Below are 8,396 nucleotides of genomic sequence, written 5' to 3'. Positions count from 1 at the left end.
AGATGTTAAAAATCTCAAAGAAGAATGCTTTAAAATGATAGACGTTGTTGAAATAGAGAGACACACTGAAGAGTAACATCAGGTGGAATACATGAGGGTCTAAAATCTGTTGCCATTTCTCACATTATAAAATACTGTGTCCTTAGGCGAATCATTAAAAATATCTGAGCCTCGATTTCTTTACCTATAAGGGTGTTATTACTTAACCTATTATCATTGAAATAGACATAATGAGGATAAAATGGAATAATAGATAGGAGAGCTCTTTGACTTAGAAGAAGTACCTTATTTAAAAACATTTAGTTACCTTTGCTAAAAAAGATTCAACCTTTTCATGTGGTAATCAGTACACTTAGACATAATCCTTTAAAAGGACAGAGTTCAGTTTACGTAGCTGTTTTTCTTTTATAACTTTGGTAGTTGTCTTCTGTATTGCATTAAAGAATTGAATGAGTCGAACAATCTTAAACCATCCTTTTTTATTAGTGTGGCTTCTGGAAGATGGTAACCTGAATTTCTGATGAGTTTGCAAGGAAGAGAAGGGCCTGAAATCCAGCAACTCAGGGTTGATATAATGCTTACAGTAACATAAATGACAAAGTGTCAGTGATGACTGAGATGACAAATGACAACATGCATATTAATAAGCACTAGACAACATTCAATCACTGTCCAATATTCTTAGTCATGTTGAAGGACAATGCAATCTTCAAATGCAGCACCTCACAGAGGAGGTGTGACTGTCACCAAACAACTTCTATAACTTAGAAAGTCAGCAGAAAAGTGGCAAGGTTATGCCTTCCCTGGTGGAGGTGGGAATGACACCTGCATATTTCTTATAGCCACACTAAAGGGCAAAAACAATAGCTCCCAATTTGTTGTATAGAATTCATGCTAACACATGCCATCAGTTCATGTTCTTCACTGAGGTTAGAAAAGAATGAAAATAAAACTTCTGTCTCTCTCACTGTCTGTCTCTCTGTCTCCCTGCATATATAGTTATTCAACTGAGTTGCTTATTTGTTTGTTTGTTTGATCAATTCTGTCAAAGTAGTCAGTCTAGTTGGAATTCACGTGGTCTTGTGTTATTAATCAAATCATGTTATGCATGTACTATGCGTAGGTGTGTATTCGTGCATATAACATACATATACATAATTTATAGATTTCACATGTTCAGAATGTTATAAGAGCCATCTACTCTGTCTTCTTACATTCAGGATTTTTTTCCTTTTTAATATGGAGAAGGACTCCTTAAAAAAATTTAGTATCAACATATAATAAATTTAAATGATGTAGAAACTTGACAAAAACATTCAACAGCCTGACGAGAGGGCCCTGAGCTGGACAATTTCGACAGTCCGGTCCAAAAGCCTATTGTTCAAGAGTGACAGACAGAAATTCCTTCTGGCAGTGCAGAAATGCCTGATATCGTTGCTGTTGTCACAGGACTAATATATTCAACATATATTTTGGACTGAATGTAAAAATCTATCGGAAAACTATATTTGTGCCCGGGCTTGAATATAAATGCAGATGGAAGGCTTATAACTTCAGCTCTTATGCTAATTTCTTTTCTACTAAAATCAACAGATATTTTTCTTATTTTTTTTACACATACAACAATAAGCTATGTTTCTCTGATAGGTGGGCATTCCACATACGCTGTCTTGAAATAATATTAAGAATGATTATATTAACTAACATTTAAACTGACTTCACCCAGGAAATAAGAAATTACCTATCAAAAATCTTAGAAATATTTGGCTTTTTCAAATAATAATTTATTTTTAGCATAGTATATTAGTCATCTAGAGCCGCATAACAAAATACCCCAGACTGAGAGGCTTAAACAACAGAAATTTATTTTTTTTATATTTCTAGAGGCTGGAAGTCCCAGATCAATATGTCAGCAGGTTTAGTTTTTCCAGAGGCCTCCCTCCCTGACTTCAGTCTCTGTGTCCTCTACGTGGCCTTTTCTCTATGTGGGTGCACTCCTGGTGTTTCTTCCTCTTATAAGGATACCAGTCTTATTGGATTAGGGCCCCAGTGTTTTACCTCATTTACCCTTAATTACCTTGCTAAAGGTCCTGTCTCCAACTACCATCGAATTGGGGGTTAGCACTTCAATGTATGATTTTGAGGGGACACTGGAAAAGCTAAAGGAGTTCATCCCCACGAAACCAGTATCACAAAATGCTAAGGGGTCTTCTTTTAGAAGAAGAAGGGGAAAAAGATGAAAAATGAACAATGGATCCTAGAGGCGCCAATGGTCAAAATGAAGTTCAATCCCTTTGTGACTTCTGACCAAAGCAAGAACTGCAAAGGGCATTTCAATGCACCTTCCCACGCTCGCAGGAAGATTATGTCTTTTCTTTCCAAAGAGCTGAGACAGAAGTAGAGTGTTCGATCCATGCCCATCCCATCCGGAAGGATGATGAAGTTGAGGTTGTTCGAGGACATTATAAAGGGCAGCAAACTGGCAAAGTAGTCCAGGTTTGCAGGAAGAAGTATGTCACCTACATCGAATGAGTGCAACGGGACAAGGCTGATGGCACAACTGTTCCTGTGGGCATTCACCCCAGCAACGTGGTTCTCACTAGACTAAAGCTGGACAAAGGCCACAAAAAGATCCTTGAACGTAAAGCCACATCTCGCCAAGTAGGAAAGGAAAAAGGCAAATGCAAGGAAGAAACAATTGAAAAGATGCAGGAATAAAGCAATCTTATATACAATTTTCATTAGAAACTTAAAATGGAAAAAAAAGTGAACAGTGAAATAGCAATAAACATATCTATAAAAAATTGGATGTGAAAATCAAAATAAACGAACACACAGGACAGAGACAGACTCATAGATACAGAGAATATTTTGATGGTTGCCAGGTGGGAGAGGTGTTGAGGGGATGGGTGGAAAAGGTGAAGGGATTTAGAAGTACAACTTAGTTACAGAATAGTCATGGGATGTAAAGTACAGCGTAGGGAATATAGTCAATAATATCAATAATATTCTAATAACTATGTATGGGTATGAGGTTTTTCGGAATGATCACTTAGTAAGTTTTATAATGTCAAATCACTGGGGTGCACACCTGAAACTAATATAATGCTCTATGTCAACTGTAACTGAAAAATTTTAAAAATATTTAAAAAAAGAAAAGAGAAAATTTTAGCTATTTTAAGAGAAGTCTTGGTACACCATTTTTCAACTAAATTCTATTTAATTCAGTGATTATTTATTCAACCTATATTTTGTGATAAAGTGCATTTGTTTTGGGTGTGTGTGATTGTTTCAGATTTTCTACATAGATGATCACATCATGTGCAAACAGTGGCAGTTTTATTTCTTCCTTCATAACCTGTATACCTTGAATTTACTTTTCTTGTCATATTCCATTTAGCTCAAACTTCTAGTAAACTGTTCATCTAATTATACATACTACCCCATGATCTATATCCTGAGCTCTTTTCACTTTGATCCCTCACAAAATTGTAGTTATTTCTATCCCAGTTGAAGATTTTCTGATAAAGTAGTATGTGCTGTGGTTTTTAGGGGCTGTTAATCAGTTAATAAGTTAATATGCTCATGAGCTTTTGTATAGAACTTTCACTTCTTCATATTTAGGTCATAACAATAATATCTTAAATTACTGAATTAAAATAACAGAAATTTTAGCCATGAGCCACATGGCGAGGGAGATTATTTGGGACAACGGGACCCTTCAGAGATTCTCACATCTTATGAAAAACCCTACCATTGACTCCATTTTCAACATCCTGTTGACCCTATTTTATCTCCTAATCATTACTTCACAGACTAGCACCCTTAAAAAATGTTGGTGCAATATTGATGTACAGAAGGAAGTACAGGCAATACATGGAGAAATATGTAAAAACATTAATAATGGGAAACTTCAATATACCACACTCAGTATAAAAGAATGATTAGGCATAGACATAAATAGGTCAAAATGTAAGAGATAAAAACAACATAATTAATATAGTCTATTTTATATCTACATATTAAATACTACAATCTAACGATAGTCAGTGTATGTTCTCCCAGAATGCTCATAGACTATCTCAGATTTAATCATATGTGAAGGCCCATATCAGGAAGTGTCATAAAGAGAAAATGTATGAATATTTTTTTATCATCAGGTATAAGATCTGGAAATTAAAAATACAATGCAAAAAACTGAAAGTCACTTTTGCCTGTAAATATTACACAATTTTTGGAGCATAGGATACTAAAGAAAACTGCATTCTTTCTAAGAAGCAATGAGAATGATAGTACTACATATTGAAATATATGAGATATATTTGAAGCCGTCACCAGAAGGAAATTCTCAGTTCACAAAAATGCAAGGTACACTTTTTTTTTAATGCTATAAGGGACCAGTCAAACAAATAAAATGGGACATTCTATAAACCAACTTAGCTGGGCAACTTTAAAATAATGAATGGAATTTTAAAAAAATGTAGGGGTCTTTTAAATGAAAGGAAACATACAAATAACCCAACGCAATGCATGAATCTTGGTTGGAATCCGGTTAAACAAAACCAAAGATAGGTTCTAATTTGTGATAAGTGGGGGGAATGACTAGAGACCAGGTCCTAGATAATATGATAGAATTATTGTTTATTGTTTTAGGTGTGATGATGACATTGTAGTTATATTGAAGGATGATTTTCTTCTTAGGAGACCCACAGAGAAATGTTTATGTAAAGAGAAAAAGAGTACACAATAAAAAAGCGATGTTGATTGTTGTTGAATCTGAATGGAAGACATGTGGTGAATTTTTTTCAACATTTATCTATGTTTGAATTATAATCATTAAGTAACATAGATATATAGTAATTTAGAAATCACAAAATAAAAATTGTAGAAAAGAAATAAACATATGCATAGTATAATACCATTTATGTAGTACTTTAAGTATGCAAATATACTATGCATTATTTCACACACTGATTATAGTTAATGATATCACATGCCAATATTAAGTAGTGATTAACTCTGGAGAAGAGTAGGGCAGTGAGGGACGGGATGGTGGTGAGGCTTATATTTCATTTCTTTAATCAAAACTACAGTAGAGGGAGGAAGGCGCCTCAGCAAATAGACAAAATGTTAATCTTTGTTAAATGTACCTTGTGGTAACTACTTTTGTTATAATATACTCTGTATTTTCTGTTTAAATATTTCATCATTAAATACTTTTAAGCTTAAAATGTCTCCAGATAAAATATACAAGATAGTGAATATCAAACTAATGAACTAATTATCTAGAAGTAAAGGACAGAGAATATGAATCTAGATGAAATAACTATGCGACCCTTCTACACTGCTGATGACTTCCTGAATTTTTAATCAGGAAGGAAATTCATATTCTAAGAGGTTGGTACAGTGCATCCTTAGTACAAAAGGAATGCTGTTCTTTAGGTGTTTTGAAAATTTTATCATGCCGATAATGCCAACTTTGTTCATAATAAAGGGGCCATGCAGACACTTGCCCGAGTTTTATGTAAATGTTCAACAACTGGCTCTCCTGGGGAGAAAAGTTTAGATTTATACTGCTTGCTGCTTTCTATGGTCTATATCTTCCTACCATGGCCCTTTCAAGCCACCAATGTGACCTCAGTAGGCCCGTGGAGTTGGAAATAGAAGCACACAGTCAGCACTTTAAGCCAGTTTGTGTTGACTCCAGCACATCACCGAAGGGTACTTATCTCAAAACTTCCTCTCTGACTCTGTAATGAGTTCTAGTTCTACATGATGGAAATAGTTGAGAAGAGATCTATCATTTGCAACTGCAGCAAGGCTGCTTTGATCAATTTTCTGTCTCTTGAATCCCTTACATAGCTTAAGAATGTTGTCCTATATCTAATTACATATATGTCATACATATTCATATTTATATATGCATGTCATATATTCATATGTATATACCCACTCTATTCATCATGTAGGTAATTGGATTATCATTTTACCGTATTAGAATAGTGCTGCTCCAATTCTTCTAGGATTTGAGAGAATGAATATTTTAGAAAAAAAATAACATTGAGAATGATTCATTCTGAGGTTGCATATTTTAAAGTCAAACAGGTTTTGAACTTCAGGCAATGGAGCACAGAAGCTGATTGGACTGGAAATTTTATTTATTTATTTATTCTTTATTTAACATTTTTTTAACTTAAGTTCATGGGGCTGATATTGGGTAATAAAACTAAACAGATTTCAAGTGTACAAGTCTCTGGTACGTCATCTGTATACTGCATTGTGTTCATCACCCAAAGTCATCTCCTTCTGTCACCACATATTTGACCCCCTTCACCTGTTTCTACCTCCCCAATTCCCCTTTCCCTCTGGTAACCACCATACTGTTATCTGTGTCTAAAGTTTCTGTTTGTCTTCTTTTTGTTTGTTGTTTTCAGGGTTTTTAAAAAATTTATCTTTATTGTTCAAAGTGTTACAGAGGTCCCCTTTATTCCCCCACTGATCCCTTCTACCCCACCCCAGGCCTTCAACACACTACTGTCTCTGCCCCTGGGTTATGTATATTTGCATATAAGTTCTTGGGTTAATCTTTTCCCATTCCCCCTTCCCCCTTCCCTCTGAGATCCTTCAGTCTGTGCCATGCTTCCATGCCTCTGGGCCTATTTTGCTCATCAGTTATCTTTCATTAGATTCCACATATGCGTGAGATCATGGGATACTTGTCTTTTTCTGACTGGCTTATTTCTTTCGCTTAGCGCAATACTCCCCAGGCCCCCTCCATGCTGTCTCAAAGGGTGCGAGATCCTTCTTCTTTATAGCTGCATAGTACTCCATGGTGTAAATGTCCCACAGCTTTTTATCCATCCATCTACTGATGGGCACGTGGGCTGCTTCCAGAACTTAGCTATTGTAAGTAGTACTTCTATGAACACAGGGGTACATATATTCCCTCTGATTGGTATTTCTGGTTTCTTAGGATATATTCCTGGAAGTGAGATCACTGGGTCAAATAGCAGTTTCATATTTATTTTTTTGAGGAACCTCCATACAGCTTTCCATAGTGGCTGCTGCAGTCTGCATTCCCACAGGCAGTGTACTAGGGTCCCCTTTCCCCACACCCTTGCCAGCACTTGTCATTTGTTGATTTGCTGATGGCATCCACTCTGACAGGTGTGAGGTGACACCTCATTGTGGGCTTAATTTGCATCTCTGATGATTGGTAACTTTGAGCATTTTCTCATGTGTCCCTTGGCCATCTGTATGTCCTCTTTAGAGAACTGTCTATTCAGGTCCTTTGCCCATTTTTTAATTGGATCATGTGTCTTCCTTTTGTTAAGCTGTATGAATTCCTTATGTATTTTGGAAATTAACCCCCATCAGATGTGTCATTGGCAAATATGTTCTGCCATACAATGGGTTCCCTTTTCGTTTTGTTGATGGTTTCATTTGCTGTGCAGAAGCTTTTTATTTTGATGCAGTCCCATTTGTTTATTTTCTCCTTAGTTTCTCTTGCCCTAGGAGATGTACCGGCAAACATATTGCTATGAGAGATGTCTGACATTTTGCTGCCTATAGTTTCTTCTAGGATTTGTATGGTTTCAAGAAAATTTATTTTAAAAACAAGCTATTCTTCCAGTTTTCTTAACATCACCACATGAGAGAAAGGTTAAACACCCTTCAAAACACACAATTGGCTAATTAACAGAACATAGACGCTGAAAATACACTACATTGTGAAGCAGGTCATTTCAAAGTGATTTTCTCTAAGAATTGTAACCTAGAGGAAGAAACCGTTATAGTTTCATGAGTCTGGAATTACGCAATAAAACTTTCATCAGATACAATCGCATAATGACATTTTTTATGCATGAATATTTTAACCGCCAGCCTTAATACTAAAGACTAGGGGTTGAGTGTATATTATTTGTAGAAAAATATGCCAGAATGTATTTAGAACTCCTTGTCATAGAAGCTGCCTATATTGAACAAGTCAATGCAAATAAGAACATTGGAGAATCTTGCTCATCTTGACATATTTAAAATGCATCCCTATAGGAATACTTTTCTATATAATATTCCCTTAGTCTCTTCAGGTTGTTATAGCACAGTATCATAGGCCAGGTAACTTATAAATAACACATTTATTTCTTACAGCCCTAGAAGATAGACGCCCACCATCAGGAGGCCAGCGTGGTTGCATGAGGGCCCTCTTCCTGGTGGCAGACTGTCACCTCTGGCTGTGCCCTCACACGGTGCTCGGGGCTAGGGGCCTCTGTGGGGTCTCTTAACAGAACGCTAATCCCATTTATGAAGGCTCTACTCGCAGGAACAAATCCCCTCCCAAAGACCTCACCTTCTAATACCATTACATTAGGCATTAGGATTTCAACGTATACATT

At 36.0% G+C, this 8,396-nt stretch overlaps 1 pseudogene; it reads left to right on the top strand.

The window, feature by feature from the left end:
• The first annotated feature begins 2,278 nt into the window (after positions 1 to 2,278).
• LOC107524997 (large ribosomal subunit protein uL24 pseudogene) lies at positions 2,279 to 2,718 on the top strand (annotated as a pseudogene).
• Positions 2,719 to 8,396: the final 5,678 nt, after the last annotated feature.

This window comes from Miniopterus natalensis, chromosome X (genome assembly GCF_054644295.1).
Source record: "Miniopterus natalensis isolate mMinNat1 chromosome X, mMinNat1.hap1, whole genome shotgun sequence".
Classification (NCBI taxonomy): Eukaryota; Metazoa; Chordata; class Mammalia; order Chiroptera; family Miniopteridae; genus Miniopterus; species Miniopterus natalensis.
Note: the sequence above shows the minus strand (reverse complement) of the source record. Positions and strands in the feature narration are given on the sequence as shown.